Consider the following 26879-nt stretch of genomic DNA (forward strand, 5'->3'; position numbering starts at 1 on the left):
TCCCTAGGCATTCGTCCAGTTCTTCAAGCATTACTTCAATCGATGATCCAGCGGGATTTCAATATAGAGAAATTATTACAATAGAAGGGGTCCTTTTTGACAAGTTGTTCTCCACAAGTACACCCAAAAGGTTTGCAGATTCCCATACACACTTTGATTGGAGGTTGACCGAATTATTGATAGCAATTACAAGGCCACCACTTGGTCGGCCTAAGAGAGGCCTCTTTGCAAACTTGCAATAAGTGGAGATCCCTGGAATGGAGAATGCAGTCAATTTCATTGTCTCCTGTAATATTAGAATCGTAGGTTGGTTTTCAGTCAATAATGATGCGTGCCATCCCGTGAAATTAGCGTAACCACAAGTATTCCATGAGAGAACCTTAAGAAAACTGTGTTCAGTGTGCTACGAGGGGATAGGTGAAATTTTAGATCCCAAAATAGCAGTGACCATTGGTTCAAGCCATGGAATACCTTTTGTTATGGTTACGTGAGCTAGGAGTGCATGCAAGTCTCCATCAACGTTACCATTAGTTTGTTGAGCATTACTGCCACTCGTTGCTTTTGCAGCAACGACAGGGTCAATGTAGGCTAAAAATTCATTAGCTGATGATTCATATTCAAAGGTGAATAAGTTTAATCCTTCTAGAGAGTCTTGATGAAAGTTTGCGAGGTCCTTAGAATTGACCTCAGGAACGACTCTACTTAAAGCTGGATCATGTATGGAAATGCGAGTAGGGGTGAAGATAGCTTTTACCTCCTCTTTGCCCGTGGTATTGTTCCTTTTCAGTGAGGTAGGTTGTTCAACTTCCACCTCATTATCGGACAAGAATGTCTTGTCCTTGCCAGAGGTGGGTCCTGCAGATTTGGGCTTGTGTTGGTCAAATTCAGTATCTAATAGTGCTACTTTGCCCTTACCATTTATCATATTTGAGAACTTGCTGTTACTAGTCACATTTTTTCCTACAGAATTCCCTGAGCAGCATGGGACCTCAGTGCATACCACACTGTAAGATTTTCTCAAAACCGGGTGGGGGTTAGTGTTGATTTTTAAGTCGTTATTGAAGGTGGGTTGTTCAAGTGTGACATCTTTCCTAGTCGTGCAGCTTCTTCCTGAAATCGGAAAATAGCTGTTCAAATTCGGTTTCGAGTGTGAGAGAGCCGTCTCATCGATCGCTTTAACCTCCATTCCGGTTATACCTAGTTCAGAGTTAACCAGTGGGCTTTTGGCAGAGGTATCAGCAGGAGGGGGCTTGATTGTTGTCATTTTCACAGGTACCCTTGCTTTATTCGGAATGGATTCAATCCTTTTGTTTTTGGGTTGTAGTTTAGATTTAATACTTGGAGTCGATATTAGTGCCCCCTGACTTTCCTTTGAGAGTTGCTGTAGGTCGATACTTTCCTCATCGGAAATTACTATGACCGTTTCTTGTTCGGAAAACTGTGAAGCTTCAGATCTCGGTGATGTAGTGTTATTAGTAACAACTTTATTAGATTTTTTAACCATGGATTCCTTTCTCCACTTAGTATCCCTTTTCATTGCCATGAGGTGCACTTTTTTTGCACAGCGAGACATTAAAAAGAAATTCTTTTCGGAGTTGGGGGATTCACGTTCCTTCAGCTGCTGTTCGTCAAGTACCCTCACCAGAGTTGAAGGACTGTCCGGACAGTCAGCAGGAGGAACCAGCTTGATCAATTGAGAAGAAATGATAGAATTCATTGCTTCAATTAGGGCTTTGAGTTCTTTTATTTTGGACGTGCAGTTACATGGCAAGGCGGGAATAGAAATACTTGGCGGTTGTGGAGTATGAATGCTTAGCTCGTTACCTAATTGAGTACCTTTTTCAAGTAGAACCGGGGCAAACTGAATAGTTATACTGTTTATAGCTCATAGGGTATCTGCAGCAATGATAAAGCCTTCTATCTTGTCCATTTTAGAACATAGATGATGCAGAGTGCCTTTTATCTCTTTCAGTTCTAGACGGGTCAAGTCATGCCCCTTATCCAGTAGATCAAGTATTTTAATGACCACTGGAAAGGTACATGGAGATCGCAAGTCTTTCTCATCAGAGTCATTTGGGCCATCCAAGGGATCAATTTGGAAAGGCCTCATGGACACGTCTGCAATATCAGAGGAATATGACATGCGCAATGGTGGTAGTTCATGCTTAATATCTTGGAAGCTATATCTATCAGGCTCATCTTTAAAGCCTTGATCGCCAAATGATTGCAAAAGAGCCCTTTCAGACTTTTTAAGAGGGCCATAGAGAAGAGGGGTTAGTGTGCCTATGGCGCAGGACACTTGGTCATCGAGGGCAAACATGTTTTTTATGATGCGATCATGCTGATCACTGGTAGATCAGTTAGACAAGGGTGCCTCAGGGCGGGTTTTGTGTAGTTCATCTAGAGGCATAGCTAAAGAGTTATTCATGTTTCTATCACCATGGGAAAGTGTGGGACATGGAGTTGATAATGCACTCATTTCATTAGCGTGTATCATAACCACATATGGTGTCAAGTTTGGATGAGCATCGGCCTCCCCATAAGTACCTGGAGGCAATGCTTCCAAGGCAGCAGGTTCAATGTATGATGTGTGGCCATGACAAACAAGTGAGTCGATGCTAGCAGATGTAAATGGCATAATGCTTAAGTCGTTACATTTACTCCGTAAGCCTGCAGCCATAACTGGTGTAGATAATTGTCATAAAGATTCCAAAGATTGGTAGCACAGGTGAAATTAGAAAGTATAGGTGAATAGCTAACAATCTGGCTAAGAATGGCTAACAATCCTATGTCAGTGAACTAAGGACGCGCTTTAGGTATACGTGTGCGCCAATAAGACAAAACTTGAAAGGCCACAATGCAGGAAAAGTGCAAAGGGCTGGTAAGACAACACACCGTACAATTTACTGCTAGTGAGCTTATTCAAGCTTATTTTACCGGGCCACAGGTCAAGGTCAGACCTTATGTCAAGGTCAGAATATTATAGGACAAAAATCATACCATCACATCACTCATCCTCGAAGCAGCGAACAGCCAACAGTACTTTTGTGTACTTCCGTGAGCGCGCGCGAGTGCGCTGCACACAGTGTATTTGGAAGTAAAAAGGGGGCGGAGTCGAGGGCGGGCTTAGGAGTAGTGGCCCAATGAGATGGCAAGCTGAATAAAAGTGGAAGAGAGAGATTTTAGTGAATAACGCTGAACGTGATTTCTCTAAGACAGCGCTAAACGTGATTGCACTAGGACTGCGCTAAACGTAATTACTCATTAACAATGTTCAGAATGTTCAATATTTACATCCAAATTGAGGGTCAGGCAGCCTCCGTGTGCACGTCAAAGACGTCCGCTTTGATGCAGACTCACCGAGCGGCAATGACAGTCTATACAGTTCTGTGTGAACGGGCAAATCCAGGGAAGTCTTTGTCCAGTCGCCGGCAACAGCCAACAGTACTTTTGTGTACTTCCGTGTGCGCGTGTGGGTGTGCTGCACACAGTGTGTTTGAAAGTAAAAAGGGGGCGGAGTCGAGGGCGGGCTTAGGAGTAGTGGCCCAATGAGATGGCAAGATCCAAATTGAGGGTCAGGCAGCCTCCGTTTGAACATCAAAGACGTCCGCTTTGATGCAGACTCGCCGAGCCGCAATGAAAGTGTATAAAGTTCCGTGTGAACAGGCAAATCCAGGGAAGTCTTTGTGCAGTCGCCGGCAACAGCCAACAGTACTTTTATGAACTTCCTGTTCTTTTTGGAATACGTCTTGATAGTCCAAATATTCCGGGGGTAAGGCACCAGCAAGAGCCATAAGTCTTTTTGCCTTGCTTTTGGTTTTTTACAGATTCTTACGATAACAAGTTTTGGCGCATTCTTGCTGTAAGGTCATCACTCGTGTTTTCCAGTCTATTCTGGGGTTATGGGTCTCCAGCCACAGCATTCCGAGGATCATCTGGAACTGTGGTGCTCCAATAAGATCAAAAGAGATGTCTTCCCGATGACCATCCTGACATATCAGCATAACTTTTTGGTGTTTTGCGTTACTGGTCCAGAGGATAGTTGAGAGCCGTCCACTGAAGTCACGTTTTCCGCCTGTGTTTTATGCTGAAGACGGAGGCCTTTTCGTGCGGCTAGACCCTGATCAATATAGTTACCTACTGCTCCACTGTCGATATACGCCTCCAAGGCATGTACCCTTGATGGTTGCTGGTGGTGGACTATGAGTACCGGAATGACTAGGTGTGAGGCCTGAACTACTTTCTTATTTTCGCTCAACAAGGGGACCCCTACCTTTGTCAGGCGCTGGAGTTTTCCGGAGCCTTGTCTTGTTCGTTATCAATATTATCCGTTGCACATGCAGTTTTCTTGGGTGGTTTCGTGGGGCAATCTCGAAGAAGATGTCCTGCCTTGCCACAATATAAACAAAGCTGTTGCAGCCTCCTTTTTTCTCTCTCTACCTTAGATATAGGGGCCTGTAACCCCCCGATCTGCATGGGTTCAGGTGTTTCATGGGCCTTGACTAGATTGTCCCTGGGTCGCATATAGACTGACCTCCCTTCTGTTCTTGTGTGATCCAATCTTCGGTCTTGTAACATATGATCCAGTTGCAGCGTCAGGTTAATATACTCTGCACGGCTTTCAGGAGGATTGACCACCTGGGCTAGCACATCCTTTAGTTCCCCACATAGTCCTCGGTAAAATAATGTGGTTCTTTTTTCTTCAGGCCAATTGGTTTGTGCAATGAGGCGATTAAAAGTGGCTATATATGTCAGTAAATCATGATTCCCCTGTCTTAGGGACAACAGTTCGTTATGCAGACCCTGTCCTTGGGTTTGTCTCGCGAACAGTTTCTCCAATTCCCGTTGGAACTCCCCAAAATTGTGAAGTACAGGATCATCCTGATTGAGCAAAGGTCTCAACCAGTCCGCTGCTCTGCTTCCAAGACACGAAAGTACAAAAGCCACCCTGGAACTATCATTTGGGAATGCACCTGGACAGCAGAAAAAGAGCAGATGGCACTGATTCATAAATATGGCATATTTGTTGGGGTCGCCAGTAAACAGTTCAGGTGCAGCCAACGGTACAGACCCTGGAAGTACCACCTGAACTGGTGGTGATGGTGGCAAAGGGGTTGGCACGATTCCAGGTAGCGGAACTTGCCCTGCATGAGTTTGAAGCACCTGTCTTGCCAGTTCGTCGGGCAACAATGAGATCCCTTCTTAAGAAATGTGTCTCTTGTCTGGAGGCATGCACTTCAGCCCATAGTTCCCCCAACAATTGGGCCAACTGGTCCGTCTCCGAGGTATTCATAAAGCCCACGCAGAGATTCAGAGAGCCTTCGCGTTATGTTATGCTCACCTGGTCTCTGCAGGGACGTTGGGGCATGGCTGGAGCCGTCCCAGGAGTTGACTCCCTTGGATCACTTCTCTCCCCCAACTGCAGTGGTATCGAGGACCCGGGGTACTGGTACTGTTCCGGAGAGAAGATGGGAGGAAGTGAGAATAGCGTTGTGGTGCCGTGATTCCCCTCGACCCTTTCGTGCCAAAGTGTAGTGCGCAAGAGTTTGCCCATGCAAGCTCACCTGTTTTGATGTAAGGATGGGCTCTCCGTCCTGCTTTCCTTCAGCAGGGGCGCTGTGGATGGACCTAGTTGCGTCACTGGTCCTGAGCGTGGAGGTCCAGACCGGCTGCGACCATTCCGTCTTGAAGGTAGGTTTATTACTATGATTAGTGTCCGTATCCTTTGTGATAATTTTCCCCAATGAGTATTGTCCGTAACCGTATATTGTCCTTTCTCTCCCTAGGTATGAAGATGGCCCATGAGCGCGTGAGGATGAAAAAAGTCTATCCCGGAAGACCTACTGGTGGTAAGTAGACTGTTCCAGAAACTGCGCCAAGTTCGTGAGTCGTGCTGCAGTCTATGCGATTGCTCGCCTAGTGTTTTCTATTCCCTTTGCAGGTGCAGCTGGTCGGTGTTAGCTGGTGAGCGGTTTCCGGACTCCTGCAGGCTGCCGGAGATGAAGATCCGCGTGGATGCTGCGCCGGAAGATGGCCCCGTGTTGATGGGCGTTTGGGGCAGGTAAGGATGCTAGGCGGCACCCTCGGAGGACTCGAGAAGACTGGTAAACTGAGTGCAGCTACTGCAGAGTCGGAAGCTGTAAGCGATATTCAATCAACACTACAGCCAAGTCAATGCCTAGTCTGGGATGCTGAGGAAACCCCTTTTTAATGTATTTTTATGTCTAGTTCAGTACTCTGGATGACCACCCGTGTATAACACCCTCCTCTTAGAATCCCCCTGACCCCACTGAGCCAAGACGTAGGTTTGTTTTGCAAATTAAAAGGTTTATTTGAGAATTTAAACAATATATATATATCACACTTTATAATAAATTAATATCTGATAGTACACTTAGACATATGATGTTGATCAACAATGGGTAATCTGGCACTAGCACAATTCTTTACAATCAATGAGGAGATAGTATAGGATGGATAAAGTAGCAAAAATACTTTTATGATTTCAAGGGAAAAGCAATGAGGAAAAAAATGCAGTACAGAAATACTTGATATGATTTTAGCAAAAGATAAGATAATCACTTTTTCTCTGGCAATTCACCCCCCTGCCCTATGCAGGAAATGGAAGGAGAATTAAGGTATGCCTCCATGTTGTCCTTGATTTTTAGACTTTCGTCCTCGAGACAGTTTTCTCTGGCACAATCATGCAAGTCAGCCAGACCTTGCGCGAGGGGACTCTTCTTGTTTTGGCCATATCTGACCTCCACAGGAAAGCCTTGCATTGACAGAATCCAGGAAGTAATTCGGGAATTACTCACATTTCCGGCCCGGATTCTGTCACTTTGGAGATATTGCAGAGGCTGGTGTGGAGTCTCCACTATGATGTGTTCCCCCTGGATAAACGGGCGGTAATTCTTCAATGCCCACACCGTTGCCAGCAGTGCCTTCTCACAATCGTTGAATTTTTCCTCCACAGAGGATAAAGTTTTGCTCGCATAGGAGATTACTTTATTGACCTTGTCATGCTTTTGGTAAAATACTGCCGTCAAGCACGTATTAGAGAACCCCGTCTCCAGGAAGAACTCCTTGTTTCTGACAGGGTAAGCTAGGCAAGGCGCTTGTGAGAGGCTTCTTTTGAGTTGGCTTACCGCCTCGGATTGTTCTGGACCCCATTCCCACTTGACCCCCCCTTCAAGAGATGAATCAGGGGTCTAGTGATCTCTGCGTAGCCTTCAATGAACTTTCTGCTGTAATTAGTCAGTCCAAGGAGGCTCCTTAGTTCCCGCAGAGTTGTGGGGTCTTTCAGTTTCTGGAGTGCTTCCACTTTCTTTTCTTGGGGACAGAGACCCTGAGGAGTAATCTCATGCCCCAAGAAATTAACACAGGTTCTACACCTCTGTGCTTTCTGAAAGGAACGTTTTGCTCTGGCGGCCCTCAACTGTGTCAGAACATAACGGATCTCTCCTATGTGTTCTTCCACAGATGAACTTTTGATGAGGACATCATCTACATAAGCCAGGTTACCCCTCGCACCAAGGTCGGGCATGGGCTTATGTAGGAAAATGTTGAATTCATTGCCGGAGTTGAGGTATCCGAAGGGAGTCCGGGTCCATGTGTACTGCTGGCCCCCAAAGGTAAAAGCCAGTTTGTATTGGTCCTCCCTACTGACAGGCACGGTCCAGTATCCATTGGTCAGGTCTATTGCTGTGAATACTTGTGACCCCTGAATCTGGGCCAGCCCTTGGTCAATATAGGGCAGAGGCCATCGGGAAGTATGGACCCGTTTGTTGAGCTCCCTAAGGTTGGCGCAGAGTCTCCACTGGCCGTTTGGCTTCAATATTCCCAGCACCGGATTATTGAAAGTGCTGTGGACTGGACTGATTATTTCCCGGGACTCAAGGTTCTTAATTATTTCAGTAAGGGACTCCATGGATGCGAGAGGCAAGCAATATTGCTTCACAAACACTGGAGTCATTCCAGGGTCTGTGGGAATTGTTGTGGTGTGGATTTCAGTGCGACCACAGTCATATGAGTCTACCGCAAAGAGATCTTGGAAATCCAAGAAAACTTGTTTCAACTTTTGCTTCTGTTCGAGAGTCACACAGGCATCAGCTAGGTTGACTCTCTCTTCCACCATCTGCCTGAAGCCTGGAAAGACTTCTGGTTTGGCTATCTCAGCGGCCTCCTCCAGCTGGGTGGAGAAGTCCCTGGTCAGAGTGCTGATTTGGACCGGAGGCTTCAGGTGGGAAAGACAGCCCTCATGGACCTGGAAAATCACCTCATCCCTCCTGAAGTCACAAGTCACATCTTCCTTACCATAAGGGCAAGAAGTGTACACCAGGAAGTTCCCCCCATGCCGGGTGAAAATCCTGTCTGGTGTTGTGTCGTCATCACTGTCACTGTCAAAACAGTCCTTGGGGATTGGCCCTAACAGTTCATTACCTAAATCAATGGAGAAATGTCGGTCATCAACCGCCATTCCAATAATGGTGCCTGCGGCTAGAGTAATACTCTTTAAGTCGCTGTTATCCACCTCTATTGGAATGGTGTCATGTTCTATGTTGACTAATGGTGTTGGGTTTACCCCCAACCCTTGCTGTTGGAGAGAAGCATTTAGATGAATATAAGCATCAGGGTTTTTCAATTTTTGTCCTCTTTTAGCTTTCACTCCCAGGGAGAATTGTCGGGTCCTTTCTGGGATGGTGACTTCCTCTTTAATCTGAATTTCAACTGCATAAGGTAGCAATTGAGCTGACCTAAATGCTTTTTCTGGATCATCAAAGCCCATGGGATTATCCGCTAATCGGGACCAAGCTTTGAAGTTTATTAGGTCCACACTAATGGCAAAGCGATTGAGAATGTCACTGCCTAAGTAAAAGGCGGCAGTGACGTCTCGCACGACTCAACAATTATGGACTATGCTCTTGTTGCCAAAGGAGATTTTGAGCATACACCTGCTTGGCAGGAAATGTTTGGAATTAGGTGCTTCCAGGTCCATTTCCCATTTGTCTATCAGTTTGAATGTGGGAATGGCTGGATCTTTTGGGAGTTGGCGGAACATGGCTTCGCTGATGAAGCTCTTACCGTTGTTCACACACACTCGAGCGAGAACAGAGTCCTTCCCATCATTTAACTGAACAGGGATGAACAACTGCTCTCCAATTTGCTGAATATCAGCCAGGCTCTGAGCTGATTTCACATCTTTCTGGACTATAGGAGTGGGAGTTTCTGATTGTGGATTAGTAAAGAATTTCAGGGTGTTTTCTTCCAGTGTGGAATACCACCTTAAACTGGAAGGAAGGTTGATTTTCAGAAATAGAGAGGACCCCCCATCACCAGTCTGTTGTCCTACTGCTATTACTGTCACGTCTGGAATTTGGTTGTTCTGGAAGTGAAATTCTACTTGGTCAGATTTTTGTTCAACCATGTGGCAGGTGCCATTTAAACTAACATGGTTGACACTCTGTTTTAATTTCATTGGTCGGCTAGTCTGGGTCCAGAGGACCTTGTTTACGCAATCTATTAGGGCTGACAACCTTCTCAGGAGGTCACTCTCTAGCAAACAAGGGGTGCCCTCTGGAGTCACTACTATGACCGGGTGTTTCACCTTGTGTCGCCAAATTTTAATGTCCAAGTCTGCAGTCCCCTCAACGGGAATTTCCTTCCCGTCAAAGTTCTGCAGTTGTCCAGGAAGAGAGGTGAGAGGAATACAGTAATTCTCCCCCCTTCCTGCATTTAGTTCCTCAAAGGCCCTTTTGGACAGAAGGGTAGCTTGGGATCCAGTGTCCACGAGTGCCAAATTTGTACCCTGCCCCTGTACTTGTACCGGGGCATAGTATCTTTCCTCCTTCTCCTCAAGGGGGCACCGATAATGCACATTTTTGGACAACTGGTGGGCTATCTTTCTGGTTTTGGACATTGCTAGCGAAGAGATTTGGGCAGAATTCTGTGAAGAGCCTGGGGAATCTGAAAGAAAAAGTTGGCAACTGGAATTGGTTTCGGGTTCTGGGCCACCCCCCCCTTTTTGGAGGCAGTCCTCAGGATGGGTTTGACCCACGGGATTTTGGTATTGTCGGTTCTGGGATGAGATGATGGGCGGCGGTAGCTCAGTCTCCACATCTCCCCAGTCTGAATTGGCATCCCTTGGGACCCATTTTTCCTTGGGAGGAGTTCCCCCCTCTCTGAAGGAGAAGATCCTTTTCCCAGGATCTTCTGAGGATCTCTCTCCCTCAAATTGGAAGACCTGTACCTCCTCCACAAAGTGGGTCTGTTTGGGTCCTTTGTTTCTCCTACCCCCCCCCTCTGCTCCTTGGGAGGCAGGCTTTCAGGGGCAGGAGATTTTGTTTCCGGTTCCTGGTTTTCCAGGGGCTGTTTACAAGTTGGGAAGGAAGCTTCCTCCAAGGCTTTACACCCCCATTCCCCTTGTGCCTCCTCCCTGGGAACCGGTGGGTTATCGGGGTGCTGCCCCCGTCATTGTTCTGGAGCACCAGGTCCAGAGTTTGGAGCATTCTGCGGTGGCATGCTCATCTGAGGGTTCTGATGAGCCCTCAGTATGTGACCCAGATCCCGTGTCATATTTTGGACCTGGCGCTCAAGTTGTGAAACCCGCTCAGGCTGATACGGGGCTCTATTTTCTCCCGTCGGCTGATCCCGGGAAGGGTAGCTATCCCTTCTCTGGTAATACCCCGGATTGGGAAGATTTGGGTACCCCTCCACCCTTGGCTTCCCCTCTCCCGGATTAGGTTGTCTGGGCTCATGGAATTGGGGAAAGAAGTATGGATGATTTTGGGGCTGGAAATTGGGTGGATACCTGGGGAAAAAGTTCTGCCCAGGATTTGGAGAATTTCTGCCCTCCTGTGGGAAGTTGGGAGGGAAGTTCCCTGGGTTAGGTGCTTGGCTGGATCCCCCCCATGGGCTGGAGGAGTCCACACATAACCCAGGATTGGTCGGTTTCCCTTGTAGCGGGGACTTACATAGTCAGGGGAGCGGGGGACCCCATTTGTGGCACTACCTCCCCGACTCCCTGTCTGGGACTGGCCCGAGGGCCTTCTGGGCTGTGAATTATTTGGTGCAGGCAGGTTTTTAGGCCCTGCCATCTCCAAATCTAAAACGGGGGCAACCTTTACCTCTGCCACCTTGGCAGCAGCAGGGGTGCTGTTGGTTTTGGGGTTTTTCGGCACGTTATTTTTATTTTCGATACGCTTCTGCACCTCATAGATCCGGGTAGCCTGTTCAATGACCCAGTCTAAAGATCTTTTCTCATGAAAATCTCTCACGAGCTAGGTCATTATGTATTTGGGTAAGGCATGGAAAAACGTATTGATAAATTCTCTGCTATCCGTGCGCACCCTTCTGGTGGTCTGTGCAAAAGCACGTTTTAATTCTTGCACAAACTCTTGTGGGGCCTGATCCTCCCAACATTGCAAATTGTAGGCTGCCTTGCGAGCCTCTTGAGGATTTCTGTGAACAGAAAAATGTTTCAAGATGGCCGCCTTATAGGTGGACCATCCTAAATGATTTTGGTCCTCCAGCCCCGCAAAGAAACTGGAGTATTCTGGGGAGAATGTCCATTTGACGTACTGGATGCAGCTACTGCTGTCCTTCAAATGGAAAGTCTCCATCATTTGCTCATAGAGCTCCAAGTGTTCCCAAACGGAATACTTGGCGTTCTTATGATAAGGAGTGATGACACTCCTGATTGCCTTTATTTGTTTCAATGGGTCCTTAAGCAAGGCCCTTTTTGCCTTATTGGCCTTTTTGGTTCGGGTAACTCTGGTCCATTCATCCTCTGACTCAGAAGCACTGCTCCCAGAGGTGCCCGTCTAATCTTCCAGGTTTTCCCGGATTCTGCGAGCCTGGGAATGGCTGGCAGAATGTGGGGACCTGGTCTCCTGTGTCCTGTGACACTCAGAGGAGTCTTCCGATCCCTCCTTGCTACCAGGATTTGCTGGGTATCCCCCCCATCGACCTAACTGGGCAGAGGTTTTCAGGATGCCCTTAATGGGCCTACTCTCCTGGGGTTCCCCACTAAATTGCACTGTGCTTGGGTGCCCATACCCGGATACCCGCCCATCCATTCCTGGGAGGTACTGGCCTATGAGCCCCATACTTCTAGCTAGATAGTAATCTGCCATCCCAGTGGCCCTGGGCTCATGTGCGCGAGGGGACATGGGGGTGGCAGAGTCCAGGGACTGGGAGAGATGAAGGCCTCTGGTACTAGGGCTCCTGAGGTTATGCTCAGGAGTTTCTCTTTCCCAGCGAACCTCATCTCTATCCGCCCCTGCTTCCTGTTGCAATGCAAGAGCCTGCGCTTTCAGTTCCTCAGTTAAGGCCTTACTAGACTCTATCAGTCTCTCCTGCATCGCTACCTGTTGCTGGAGCCTATCATTGTGCTGACAGAGAGCCTCATTTTCTCTCTGTCTAATCGAATTTGCAGGGTGGCTACCTGCTCTGTGCATGCCCTGTTGAAGTCTAGTTGTTGCTCCAGCTTTTTCTGGCTCTGCAGAAGGGAGTCCAAACCTTCTTGGTACTCCTTCTGCAAGGCCAGAAATCTGGTATCCTGGTCAGCCTTCTCCTGTTGCAGTCTATCCATGTCCTCTTTTATTTTAATGATATACTGCCTACTATCATTTTCTGACTCCTGGCTCCTCTGCAGCCTCTGCTCAGAAGAGACCAGGTCAGATTGGGCCTTTCCTAACGCCAGCTGTTGCCTACTTGCCAGATCTTGGCCTTCAGCACATTTGTCCTGCATGGCTCCCATATATAGATACAAATATGCCGCTATCCTCACCATCTTGTTGTGTTCATCTTTAACTTTAGGAGCCATGTATAATTCACTCAGGGCCACATGTAATGGACCCTGATCTCTCCATATATCTGACCCTGTTTCAGTGACCTGTTGCGCGATTTCCTGCAGCCAGACCGTTTGGTCCTGATGAGTCCACTCACCTCTCACAAATAGCTTATGTAAGAAGTGCTCTCTGGCTATTTTCATATCTACCAAGGTCGTCATTCTGGAATTTGAGTTCCTTCCTGACTTACAGAAGTTTGTATTTTATTTTGCAAAACAGACCGTTTCCTTAGAGCGTTCCTTTGAGGGGTGCTTTCACAGTGTAAAACAGCGTGGTGATCTAACCGGATATGTGTATCTGGTCAGTTGGCACACTGTATTAATCTGCACAAATGATAAATCTAACCCAGAATATCCCGGCTCCGAGCCCCCACTTCTGTAAGCGATATTCAATCAACACTACAGCCAAGTCAATGCCTAGTCTGGGATGCTGAGGAAAAACCTTATTAATGTATTTTTATGTCTAGTTCAGTACTCTGGATGACCACCCTTGTATAACACCCCCTCTCAGAATCCCCCTGACCCTACTGAGCCAAGAAGTAGGTTTGTTTTGCAAATTAAAAGGTTTATTTGAGAATTTAAACAATATATATATATATATATATATATCACACTTTATAATAAATTAATATCTGATAGTACACTTAGACATATGATGTTGATCAACAATGGGTAATCTGGCACTAGCACACTTCTTTACAATCAATGAGGAGTTAGTATAGGATGGATAAAGTAGCAAAAATACTTTTATGATTTCAAGGGAAAAGCAATGAGGAATAAAATGCAGTACAGAAATACTTGATATGATTTTAGCAAAAGATAAGATAATCACTTTTTCTCTGGCAATTCACCCCCCTCCCCTATGCAATGTAAGAAATGGAAGGAGATGGAAAGAGGAGCACACAATTCTCAGGAATGCAATCAAACACAATACGAAATTCATTTCCCCCCAGCAAGCTTAGAGGAAACAGGTAGGAGTTTGAAACACAGGCCCAAAATGCTTTTTAAATGTGATGGCAATGGATGGGAAAATGTGCCAATGATTCTAATTCCCTCTAGAGATTCAGGGTGAGTGGGAGATGCGTGTTGGTATTAGTTCAGGCTCACTTTAGCAATGCTCTATGAGTTATTACCAAGTTGCAAACGGATTTTAACAAAGGAAAGAATGGAGCTGCTATTTTGACAAGTGGAGAAATTGAGCCAAAATCGCAAATCGCGGTAAATTTTGCGAGTGCGTGAATCGTGATTGAAAGGAGTAGCAAGTCGGTTCTAGGCCCGTTGGAAAGCCTAGATTCTAAGCTTTCAGAGGAAAGTTAAATCTCGTTCCTAGCCCAAACGGTTCCAGAAATACAGACGATTAAATAAAGGTAGATTTTCGGATTTAAAGTAAACTCAAAATGACAGGTGACAGCTTGCAGCTTCAGAATTGACAGGTGACAGTTGTGCAGCTTTAAAAATGACAGATGACACGATTTCTAGGAGGCAGTTCTACTTAGGTTAAAATAGTTTGGATTAGATTATTTTAACTAAGAGATTGGTTCTGCACAGTTCTGCTAGGTACTCACAATATATTTTGTGCAGGAATGGGCCTCGCCACGGATCTGGTCAGGTTTTGGACTGGACTCTGGTTCTGGTCTCGGCACTTCACAGCTATCTGGGTCAGCTCTCTGGTTCTGCTCACAGCGGTCTGGGTCACTCTGGATCTCTGGTCTGGTCTCTGGCAATTGTTCTTGGCAAAAGAATTCAAACAGCTCGCCCGGCTGTGGAATAGTTTGCAAATGAATTTAAGGTTGCTGAGGCCTGCTGAGAAGTGTTCTCAGTTTGTGGGTTTAGGCCCTTGCTTTAAGTTCTGAAGTAAAGTTCTGGTCTTTGGAGATTGATGGATTTGAAGTCTGGATCTCTGGATGTGAAGTCGTCGGTCAGCATGCTCCGCAGCAAATGGAATTGAATGTGTCTACCTGTCCCAGCAGTCTCTTTTTATGTGTTTTGAAAATGGGTGTGTGCCTGGGCCTAGCTAAGCCTGCCCCTCTCTACTTGTCATTGGACCAATTCTCACCTCTCCCATGATTGGGGGAAGGAAATGGATTGTCATCATGATGAGGTCTGTTTATGGGTCAGAGGATCCTCCCCTGGTCAGTTTGCCCACAAATCTATATTTGATTCAAATACATCTTTCCCAGATATACAATTTGTTGAAATTACATGTGCACATTATATATTCCTTATGGTCCATGCTTGTCCGCCTCTGATCTTCCTGGGGGCTTGCATTCAAAAATGACAACATTTAGCGCTTTTTAACTGGTTTTGCAATATCGGACATTTACCCAAAATTACACACATGTGCGCAAGGAGTATGGACATTAATGGATGAAGTGTCAGATTTTTAACATGCAGACATTTGGAGTGAGACCCTATTTTCCGCTAGCAACCCGCCAGAATACACCACAGGGTCCTAACGCCTCTCAAAATGTTCACAGAAAAATCACAAAAATAATGATACTACTTATATTCTTCTGACAAGTCCGCACTATGAGTTATCTATCTTTTTAAAATTATGCCCTGGTCAAAAAGGGGTGTGGCTTCCCACATCACAGGGTGGAATAACTGGTTTATCCACTTCCCCCAAGCTCAGCTGCTAGCAGAGGCACTGCTCCTCCCAGTTTCCCCTAAGAGGAAGCCACTTTACGACGCCCCCAATATAACATTTGCCTGAGTCAAGGGAGTTGCATTGTTCTGTTCCTTCCAGTTCCCAGGTGCTCCACCCCTAATCTAATCAGAGAGGTGACAACTCCTTTTGGCAAGGGGCAGCAGGATGCAGCTAGGCCTGGGAAGAGTGGCAGAACAGGTTTCTCCTGTCAGGGGTAGTTGTCAGGCAGAATCCAGTTTCACTAAGCCACGTTTCAGTTAAATGTCACTTTTTGTTCCCAGTTTTCTACATTAAAATCAAACTGACAATTTGTAGCTATACATTAAATAATTACTTCCTTCAAGTCATTTCAGAATATGGTTTTACATTATTCCACCTCTTAGCAAGTCTTTCCTTGGTCTGGTTTTGTTTAATTTGTGCAGTTTTACACAAAAGTCTGGTGGTTTTAAAACGCCGGCTTTCTGATAGTGGTGAGTACTGGTAATGCAACCATTTTTGGGATTAAGAAAATGAATTCCCCACAGTTCTGAGTTGCTTTTTTGGCAATCAGCATTGCCATTCCCAATGGTTTCAGGCTACTGTGTGTGTAGCCCAATGGTGGTTTTAGGCAGTGCCCTCCTGTGCTCACAACATAGGCAGAAATGGGTGGCAGCCTATTCTTCATGTTTTCCCTGTGCACCCTCTGGGGAGTTCTGGCCATCATGATGTTTTCCATGCCAGTACTGCACAGTTTTATGGTAGGGCTTGTATGCATGGGTAAAAACATCCCACAAAGCGGAGGCAGTGCTTCTTCAAGCGATGGCGAGGCTGACTCAGATAAGATGCGCACAGAGACTCAAGAGTTGGAAGCAGGTAGCAGGAATTCCAGCGATGGCGTGGTCTCAAGGTAAGATGCGCACGGCGGCTGCAGATGGGAAGCAGATGGCAGTGCTTCTAGCGATGGGGTGGCTTCAAGGGTTCCGGAGACTGAAGACGCACGTGCTGAACCAGGTACGAGTCTTATGAACGGCGGTAAGCGTTACGCTGCTCTAGCAGACTAACGCGAAGCACCAGCATGCGGGTGGGGCCGGCTTATATAGCCTGGTCCCAGCCACTTCCCTTAGGCCCCGCCTTGTGGCCCCACCTTGCCACTCCTCCTGTCTTCTGCACGCGCCTTCCCTGTATTGGTAGGGCCCCCCCGGCCTAGATACACGTGCGTTCTCTATTCTGTGTGCAGAGCAAACTTTGTAATGAGCTTGTTGCAATAGGCGCCAAGACTGGGTCCATTGGGAACCTGCAGTTGGCGAAGTAATTGGCCCTTGTCCAGTGGTCATGACACATACACTCAGGTCTGTACTTGATCCTCCTTAGGAGCTGCTGAACCCCACCATTTCCCCTGAGAGGCTCAGTCCCCAGTAACTCAGATATTACTACCGTGCACTGGTCACCCGAAGAGAAAGGGGAAGTGGATAAACCAAAAAAGGCACAGGCTCTATTCTTCTGTTTGCTGTCGCTCCTGTTAAGAGAAAGAAATACATAAACAGATATTACTTCTCTAAAATCTACCTTTTCCCCAAAATGTTGCTACCTTCCCCCAAGGTCCTGTTGTATACATGTGCTTCATCAGCTAATAGCTCTGAGGAAAAATGCTTTCCCTTGGTTGCCTGCCTACTGCTTCTTTTACTCATCAGATTCTTCACTCAGCATGTATGTAACTGCTTGTTCTGCTTCCTTGAAGATTATTTCCTTTTGTAGCCGTTTAAATAGCTGTTCCAGTCTTACTATTTTGCTGTAGATCGAAAACCTACCAAACCTGGTTGATGTGAGTTTTGTCTTGTTTTCTTTCTATTTACACTAATGTGCTTTCTTTTGAATGAAAGTAATTTACCTCAGTTTATACAAACAAACCTTTTACTTCTGCTCAACTATTTAATTGCCTCCTGTTTACTGTGCACTATTTACATGTTGCATCCTCTCTGTCTCATTTCACTTTAGCAAAGTCTCAGGTGGCCTGCAGACTCACTTGCATAAATGTGCCTCATATCTTTCTTTCCGAAGCCACACGCTGCTACAGAGCTCCGCGCTTAAAGCTGATTCAGCTTTCACAACTGCTTCGAGACTACGCACCACACGTCAGCATTTGTGCCCAAAAATGTACTCTTCGCGCTGCTGGCCTCTTTCTGATGCTCACCCGCTCACTGCAATATTCATTGTGGACTCGCGCACAGGATAACTGCAACGCCTGCTTTTCTTCTCGCGCGTTGCAAGACCTGTCCTCACATTTTCACCATATTAAGGTCAGGCAACTCGTTTCTTGTGTAAACGCGCCTCACCAAAACCCACAGAAACAATATCGTTTTTTGCACCCACCACTTTCTCCACTCGATATTGACGCACGCTGGCCAATCCTGACAAACGACCTTGTTTTTTTGTCTGTATTCAAATAAGTTAGTATTTACCTATTTTTTTTTAATGCACTTTAACCTGTAATCTGCGAAATTGTTCTCAAGTGAAATTCATAGTTTACGGTGAAAACGACATTTACAAAGGATATTCTCAACTATTTACAAAACAATCTTTTACATCCAGCTGAACTGCTTAACAAAGCTGCTGCCAGTAGGCGCTCTTATTAAACAAATTATGCTTTTAAAATGCCTACGCTCCCACCAGTAAGTCTCTTAGAGGTTTCTTCTTCTACTCCTACTGTTCCTGTTTTTCTCCAGATCTCCGATCTTCTTGTGAAATTGGCCTTTACCAGGAGAACTGCCAAAGAGATGCTTCGACTTTAACGAAAGTCAGGGGAAGACAGGTAAGAATGCCAGAAGCTAGATTCCACTCCCCAAGATTCCGATCCCTCCATCGTGGCCGGGAGTAACTTCACATGTCTGCATACATTGTTAAGGATTACAAAGTGATTAACCAATCAGTTATCTAAACGCCAAATCCTTTCTAACTAATTTCCATAGACACCCCAAGGCATAAGTGACTAAGGGCCTCATCGGAAGCTTGGTGGTATCCCAGTGGTAAATCCGCCGGGATACCGCCAACGCAAATAGCGTTACTGCAAACTAGGTCTGGCACTATTAGCGCCAGATCCCGAGTTGCGGTAAGGCTGTAAATCCCCATTTTGTTATGAGTCCATAGGACTCTATGGGGCATGCTGGGCGCTATTACCGTAATAGCGCTGCAAATGGGTAGAAATCTGCCAGATTGACCTCAAGCTCCTAGCGTGAGTTAAAGCTGGGCGACTTTCAGCACAACTTATAGTTGGGCAGAGCAGTAATGCGTCAGTAATAGCGTTACAGCCGCATTTGTGCTGCTCCGCCCAACTTATGATGAGGCCCTAAATGTCCATTGTGCCTAACATGTGTGCCTACCTAAAATGTCTATGTAAAATGTGCCCCAACACCTTGCGTCTAGGAACACTGACAGGTCCCTGTGTGATTCTACATCCAGCAGACCCTCCCCGGATGGAAGGCTCCTGCCATTCACTCTTCTTATCCCTTCATCCCTTAGTTCCGCTAAACATTTAGGGTCCCACAAAAAACTGGGCCTGCAAGGACAAACACAGTTACTGGGGGTTTCCCGTCTGGTGACAGGGCCCATCACTAGAGGGGTCACAGAGGATACCACTGTCTCAAAGGGCACCGCTGCTGCATCACCCGGTGTGGGTCCCAGGTCCTCAGCCCCAAAGCAGGGAAACACCACAGTCTACTTGCATACTTTAAATAGAAGCACACAGGTAATACTCAACAATCTGTGGGTCTTTTATCTTCTTTTCCCCCTAATTGTTCCCCAGTACACAGACCTAGGGCCAGGGAGCATTGCACTGCATGTTTGCACCCACTGATGGCTGAGTCGCCAGGTATGCGTCCTCTACACCAGCCTCCACTTCCCCAGCATGGGTCCCTAGGTTTGGGCAACAGCTCCTCTGCTTACAGCAGCACTGATCGTGCTGTTGCTCTAGTACAGGCTTTGCTGTGCACAGTACCTGCAGGGGACCTGGGATCAGCCCCAGTCCATAGCTGCTCATGCCCCAGGGTTCTGCATGGTTCAGGCACAAGCAGCAGCCATCTTAGAAGCCGATTGGGCGACGGGACGGGGTGCAAAACAATAGCTAATTGTATGCTCTAGAAAAGGCACATGGATTCAGTACTGCTCGCTGTGATAAGGATCGTTTAGAGCCGTGATGACAACTGGAGCATGTTTCTGTGTTATAAAATAGAAGTCATTTGCCGGATCTCAACAGTCGGTGCAGAGCTCAAAATGGCTGCTACTACTCTATTTGGCTGCAAGTCATGCCGACATGCTATCTTAACTTAGTGACAAGCTGTCTATCAATCCAGTTGGTGGCAGATGTGGGGAGGCCGCCTCTACAGCCAACTTCTCAACATCTGCCACCAACTGGATTCATTCATTCCTAGCCAACAGATCCTCGCGAGCATTCACCAATGACTTTACTGCCACACCTACTCCTGTCAATTGGGGAGTTCCCCAAGGTTCCTGCCTCTCCCCCACTCTTTACAACATTTACACAAAACCCCTTTTTAACCACCTTGATCACCTCAGCATCTCGTATACAAACTACGCCGACAACACGCAGCTCCTTATCCCCCTCTCTAGTTCATACGCACAGGACACAGCAACCATCAACTCTGTGTATGGAAGTAGAGGCTAAAGCACTAGGAACGGTAGATCGCTGCACTGATAATTGTAGTGTTAGGGTATTGGTCCTGCTACTGGTTTGTTGGTCCCAAGGGGACAGTGCTCATTTGTCCCAATAGTTATTTAAGGAAATGGGTTGTGGGTCAAAACACATGTCGGCACCATAGATATTAATAAAACAAGCACTGTAATCAATTCGAGTTGACATAGACTGATCATTTCTTTTGCTCCACATAACAAACCAATTTGGTTTAACTACAAATATAAAACATCCAGCGTCCTGGTAATTGTGGTTCCAACAACCCACTTCCTTACCATCAACTCTGTGTATGAAGTCATTCGAAAATGGATGGCATTTCACCTACTATGCCTCAATGAGGATAAAACCGGAATCCTCATCGTCGGCTCCCACTCCATGATACGCAACATAGAGTCAGCCCACAAGGAGTTCACTATTGACAAAAACCAAATCCCTGCCTCTTCTGCAGCCAAAACACTAGGTGTATACTTGTATTGAACCCTTGACCTATCTCGTCAGGTGAACTCTATCACCTCATCAGCAGCCTACACCGCCATACCGCTCTACGCCAGTAAGCCCTTCCTATCCACCCCCAACCGCCTATATACTGCTAGAGCCATCACAGGAGCTAAGCTTGACTATTGCAACGCCTTATTGGCCAGCACCACTGTGTGCAACTTGAACAAACTACAAACTATTCAGAACAAAGCCCTCTGAGCGGCCACAGGTCTCTCCGAATTTGACCACATCTTGAAGCCAGGAGAGATGCACACTGAATACCAATCAGCGAGAGGATCACATTAAAAACTCTACCCATGGTCCACAAATGTCTTTCCAACACAGCCCCGACCTACCTCTCATGCTGTGTGGAGAAATACTCCCCTACCCGACCTCTCACATCCACGAACTGCCACCTCCTCAAGATCCCCAACTTCAGTCACCTCTTGGTGGGAGGCAAGAGCTTCCCGGTCTTGGCCGCCAAACTTTGGAACAGTCTCCCACCAGTCCTCAGAAAAGAACCTGCCTACTGGACATTCTTCAAAAATCGGAAGACCTGGCTCTTTAACCAACACAGAACCTTTTAAGACTCACTACTCATCCTGATGCATATTCTTTCTTACCCAATATAACTAGCGCTTAGATACCCAAGGGTTTTGTGCGCTGCAATAAATGCAAAAATAAATAAATAAATACATGTTTCTTCATGGTCTGATGTAGACTGTTGGTGCATCTATCGTGCGTTGTAAACAGATTACTTTTTTTTTTTTTTAGAAACCATGCCTCTTTTCTGGGTTTTGTAATAATTTTTCTATCGCATTGCATAACCTCATGAACCTTGGTTTTGAGGTAATCCTGGGGCCTGTGCTCTTCAAATCCTAAAGGAAGGTTTGGCTGGCAAGACACCGCTGGGCCGAATCCATTTAGGACTTAAAAAAGCAAGACTACAGAATCACGTTCTGGCATGAGTGAAACCACCAATTTGCCCTCTGGGCCCCCTCACCTCCTTCAGCAAGCTGCACGGCCTGTTGCAACTGCAAATCTTTAAAGTATCAAAAAAGGTAGAGGAGCTGTCTGTCACTGCTTACTGTGTATGGTTCCCATATATCACAGTACCACACTTTGACCAAATGCCACTACCAGCAGCAGCCCAGAAGGTTGACAATAGCTATACTAAAAACCGCAGAAAAAAGTAATGACTGGGTCTTGGATTTGAGCATTACATTATGGAAGACAGAAGTGTATGGGTACTGGGGTTGTGGTAGACATGGAATTGAAAAGTAGCAAACTACCATGAATCTCGTCATATCTGATCTGTTAACCATTTTCCCATTTATGATCATTCCACATTACTAGATATATTATGTAATAACCAGGTGACCGCTCTTTTAGGGGCTCCCACAGATGATCCCAAGCCTTCCAACTAAGAGAATTATAAATATAGATATCGACATAACCTGACTTAACGCATAGATTGCAGAAGGCTTCTTGCTCTGGTCCATTCTCCTTTTTTTCCTTTTCCCTCTCTCTTGCCTGTATCTTTGCTAATAGCGCACACATCGGGTAGCCTATATGTTATTTAACCAATCTGAAGTGCAAACAATCCAGCCGGGTAACCTGACAGCTATTATCATCGAACGTATAGAGTGGTATTCAGTTAAAATAGTGAGTTTTATTATTCTCAGGTACTTTTATATGGGAAACATTATAATAATTGTATATCGTTTCATTTTCTGGATTACTTATTTGATGCCCTGACCGGCATATGTTCTGTCAAACTGTTGATGACTGAGTTGAAACTGTACTAAAGCCAATAAGAAGAAATGTAAACTCCAATAAAGAAGTAGAAATCTTTGCCAAGAGTATTACGGAAAAATCTAAAGGAATCTGGCTAATCTGCATGGTAAAGAGGTAGCATTCAGTAACAAAAAATTTGCAAAAAGTTCTAACTGGAGCAGTTGGGGCTTTGAAGTGGGAAAACGTGCCTCGTGGAACAATATGGAAAAAGAGCAATTTAGAAAATGTAATGGTTTGTTAGAACAGTATTGGTAATGGAGCGTTGCTGTTGCCATGCTCGCAGACTAACAGCTCTTAAGCAAAGTGAACCTTGTGTGGGGAAGGGGGTAGTCTTAACCCCAAAGTGATCTTCATGTTTTACTAAAAAGTTACCACTTTGCATGCTACTGCCCTCCAAAACGTTTACCCTGTCTAGTGTACCTTAACAAAAAGTTGACATTGGACCAGCATATCACTGTAATAGGGACAGTAGCTTAGTTACAAATGTAAAATACGCAAAGAGGGCACATTTGGTAACTGCTTCTGCCATTGATATGTACTGAATGGCATAATATAGAAAGTTGAAAGGCATGCTGTAAACAATACAAAGTGTGTAGTGCAACACTCCATAGGGTTTTAGCCTCTTTTAGTAAAACATTTTGATGTTGGTGTTTTTACCCACAAAATCGTTCATCTATAAACCAGGACAAGAAGCCCCTAAACAGGACTTGAGTTCTCCCCCAATTATGGCAGTTTACAATGTATTTTGATTGTATGGTGTATTGTACGAGTCACTCGTGTGTCTACTGGGATTTCGCAGAAACAGGTTACTAAAAGATGACATTACACTCCTAATTGATGGAATTGTCTACGGGGGAAACTTCCCAATCATGTGCCCGATCTCCTTACATCATACTCTTTCCACAGGCCCCCTTATTCCAACATTTTTCGGATCAAAAGATTGCTCCCCTACGTAGTTGATATTAACTGGTGAAGTGCTGTACGCCACTAAGAGTTGTGGCTGCTTTTATACCTCCCTACGCCATGTCGGAAAAAATGTCTACACCCTCACCTTGGCTTCTAAATGAAGAAATGTCCACATATCTGTTACTTCTTTCTCTTCGGTCTGAAATGAATGACAGTTCAAACGGGACAGGGAACTAGAGGCGCTGCTGCACATGGGACCAACGTGTGCCTGAAAAGGCAGGAGGCGGCTGGCGGTTGCAGGGGGAGCGTCCAATCACTGTGGCCCTAATTGGGCCTGCAGTTTTCGGCAAGGAATTCTTCGCTTCATCTGTCTAAAAACGTTGTTCAACTGCATCGTTACCAGATGACAAATACAGCCAGCTCTGTGTCCTGTAGAGAATTCGCTCCTCTTCTCCTGTGTTAAAATTGAGAATGTTAGTGCTCAGTTGCTCAATCCACACGTGCGCAGCAGAACGGCCATTTCCTATTTTCTTCTTCTTCTTCTTCTTCTTAATTATCGGATGCATGGGCAGACCCACGCAGGCGCTTCCCCATCCTAAAGGATGATGTGCACCAGACCCACCAATCAATACTTAGCTTACATAAACTCACAACTCCTCCCACCGCCCCGTTTGCCTCACAAAATACAACATCACACTATTCCTCTTCCTGCCTCTCTCCCCTTCACCTCCCAGCAAAGTCTTCCCACTCAGCTCAGCCACACCCAGCGCAGACAATCGAACCCTCATCAATTCTCTCTCCTTAACATGTCTCTCACACCTAAGCAGAAAATGTTCCACAGTCTCAGGCACACCACACACCGCACAATCTCTCGACTCACGTTTCCCCACTTGAAACAGACAATCATTCAGTCCCGCATGTCCTATCCTCAACCGATTCAGCATCACCTCCTCCCCCCTCCTCCATTCCAGACTCCCCGCATCCACCTTCACCGACACTTTCCCACGAACACCAAACATCCACCTGCCCTTCACCCCACTCACCCACCTCTCCTGCCACTCATCTATGACCCGTCTCACCACCACCGCCTTCACCTCATCCACACACAAAGGTAATCTCACATCAACCGCTCCCCTTCACATACCCTCACCCGCCGCCAGATCCACTAACTCATTACCCAAAATGCTGCTGTGACTGGGGACCCACGCCAACTCCAAATCCATTCCCCCGTGTACGCACAGATCAATCTTCCTCCTGATGTCCATAATCACGTCCTTACTATCACCAGACCCGCCATAATCACCTGCAACCCACTCAATGAATCTGAAAATATCACCACTTTATCTAACCCCAACTCGCACACCCTATCGATCGCCAATGCAATCGCCACCAACTCAGCCGTACAAATTGACACATCATTCGTCAATCGTCCCACTTTATACTCCCCAGTGCTTTCCAGATAATACGCCATACCCACTCTCCCAGACACAGGATCCTTCGAACCATCCGTAAACACCTTGCATCCTTCCTTTCCTGCCACATACGCCTGGCCCAAAGCTTTGATCTCGCTCCGCAATCCTCTTTTCTTCAACACCACATTTGTTAACTCCAAACACACCTTTGGAGACCCCATCATCCACCTCGGCCATCTCTCCAAATCCGTATCTGTTACAGTCATCAAATCGCCCACACCCCACTGCACTCCCTTTTCCCACATGTGAAACCCAAAAGTGCCTCCTTTCCTCCTCCACCGGTCTCTATATTAATCAAACTTCCAATTATACTTCAAACATTCACGCACCGGATGAGCCACACTCTTCGCACTCCACTTCACCCACCATCTCATATTCAACGCATCTCTCCTCAACCCCAACGGCATCTCCCCCACAAGCACCTGAACCGCCTTCGCTGGAGAGGACCTCATCACACCCGAACACACCCTCAATGCCCTTGCCTGAACCCTGTCCAACCGCAACTTCTGACTTGCCGTGAAACCCACTGACACTTGACATCCAAAATCCATCACATTCAAAATTAACCCCTTATACAACATTCATAGACACTTCTGTTGAGCACCCCAATCTTTCCCAGTCACCGCCCGCAACAAATTCAACCTTTGTTTGCTCTTATCCACCATTCCATTCACCTGCAAATTCCAGTTTAACTTCCTATTCAAAATCACCCCCAAATACCGAAACTCTTCCACGCTTTTCACCTTCTCACCTTTCAAAACCAAGTCCAACCCTTGCTGCACTCTTCTCCTTGAGAAAACCATGCTCACGCTTTTATCCACAGACATCGATTTCTATTTTCTTGCCTTCGACCCGAAGTAATGGCGCGTGAATGCGCAGTCACGGATTCGCCTCTCTTAAAGGAGTCACACCCTGCAATTAACTATATACAAAAGATTGCATCTAGACAGGGGACGACTGGTAGCTTTGTCGTGGGGCTCAATTACTATGTTCTGGACGTCAGGAGCACAATTAAATCCACAATGCAGAGCCCCAAAATCCCAGAACAACTAAACTCAATTCCAACCTCTCCACCAATATATGTATAGCAGAAATTATTGACATTGTTTTTTATGCATCATTTCTTTCAGTTACATTTGTGGTTTGTTAGAGACCAGAGCCCCAGGAAACATTCCTAATCCCAGCATACCAAATTCGATGACAAGACAGGAGGCTCCTATTATGCATTAGCTTTCTTTACTCTGACATACACAGCAGCAAAGAAATAAAACATTTTTATAAAACTTCTGAACATTTTTGTAACACAACTTCAACAATACATTTATAAATGTCCCATTCCAAAATGGCGGACAGGTCATGCCCCTTTGGTAGCCAATGGGCATGCAGCCCAGTCCATAAATGTCCCTTTCTCCACTAACAAATCCTCTTTCTTTGCTGCTGACTGACACAGCTAAGTTACTCTCTCTAGCTGGTGCCTTACTGTGAATTCTATAGACATTAGAGTGTTAATTGGTGTTACTTCATTTCATATTGAGTTGTTTTGTATCATTGGTGAAATTGTCATTTCATTTTTCTTTCTTTATAAATTGCGTTCGTTCGAACGCTGTCCTCAGGTTAGAAGTGTTACATTGTGACGCCGTTCTGTGTGGAGCGGGCACATGCTAATTGAATTATTTCATTGCCTTTAATTTGAACTGGGTGTTCGCGCCGTTCTATTTGTTACAATTGGTTAGCCCATTGCCTTCCAGGAAACCAGGCAGTGGCGCGTGTGTGAATTTCTCCTCATGAGTGGGGTTTTGTTTGCTTCGCGCTCTTTCTGGCAGCCGGGCCCGTGAAGCTTGCTGTTTGTTTACTGAAGCTTTGTTTCTTGCTGACACGGGTCACGGCATTTACATTTTCAATTACAGGCATTTCTTTCACACGAAGTGTGTGTTTGTTTCTATACGCTGCTCGCGTATCATTGGAGGCCCTCAGGCTAGGCCTGCCTGTTTGTGCCTTGGTGTGTGAAGGTGCAGGAGCATTCCATTATTTTCATTGCACCTAAAA

Source organism: Ambystoma mexicanum, chromosome 1p, assembly GCF_040938575.1.
Source record: "Ambystoma mexicanum isolate Mex_15411 chromosome 1p, UKY_AmexF1_1, whole genome shotgun sequence".
In the NCBI taxonomy this organism is placed as follows: Eukaryota; Metazoa; Chordata; class Amphibia; order Caudata; family Ambystomatidae; genus Ambystoma; species Ambystoma mexicanum.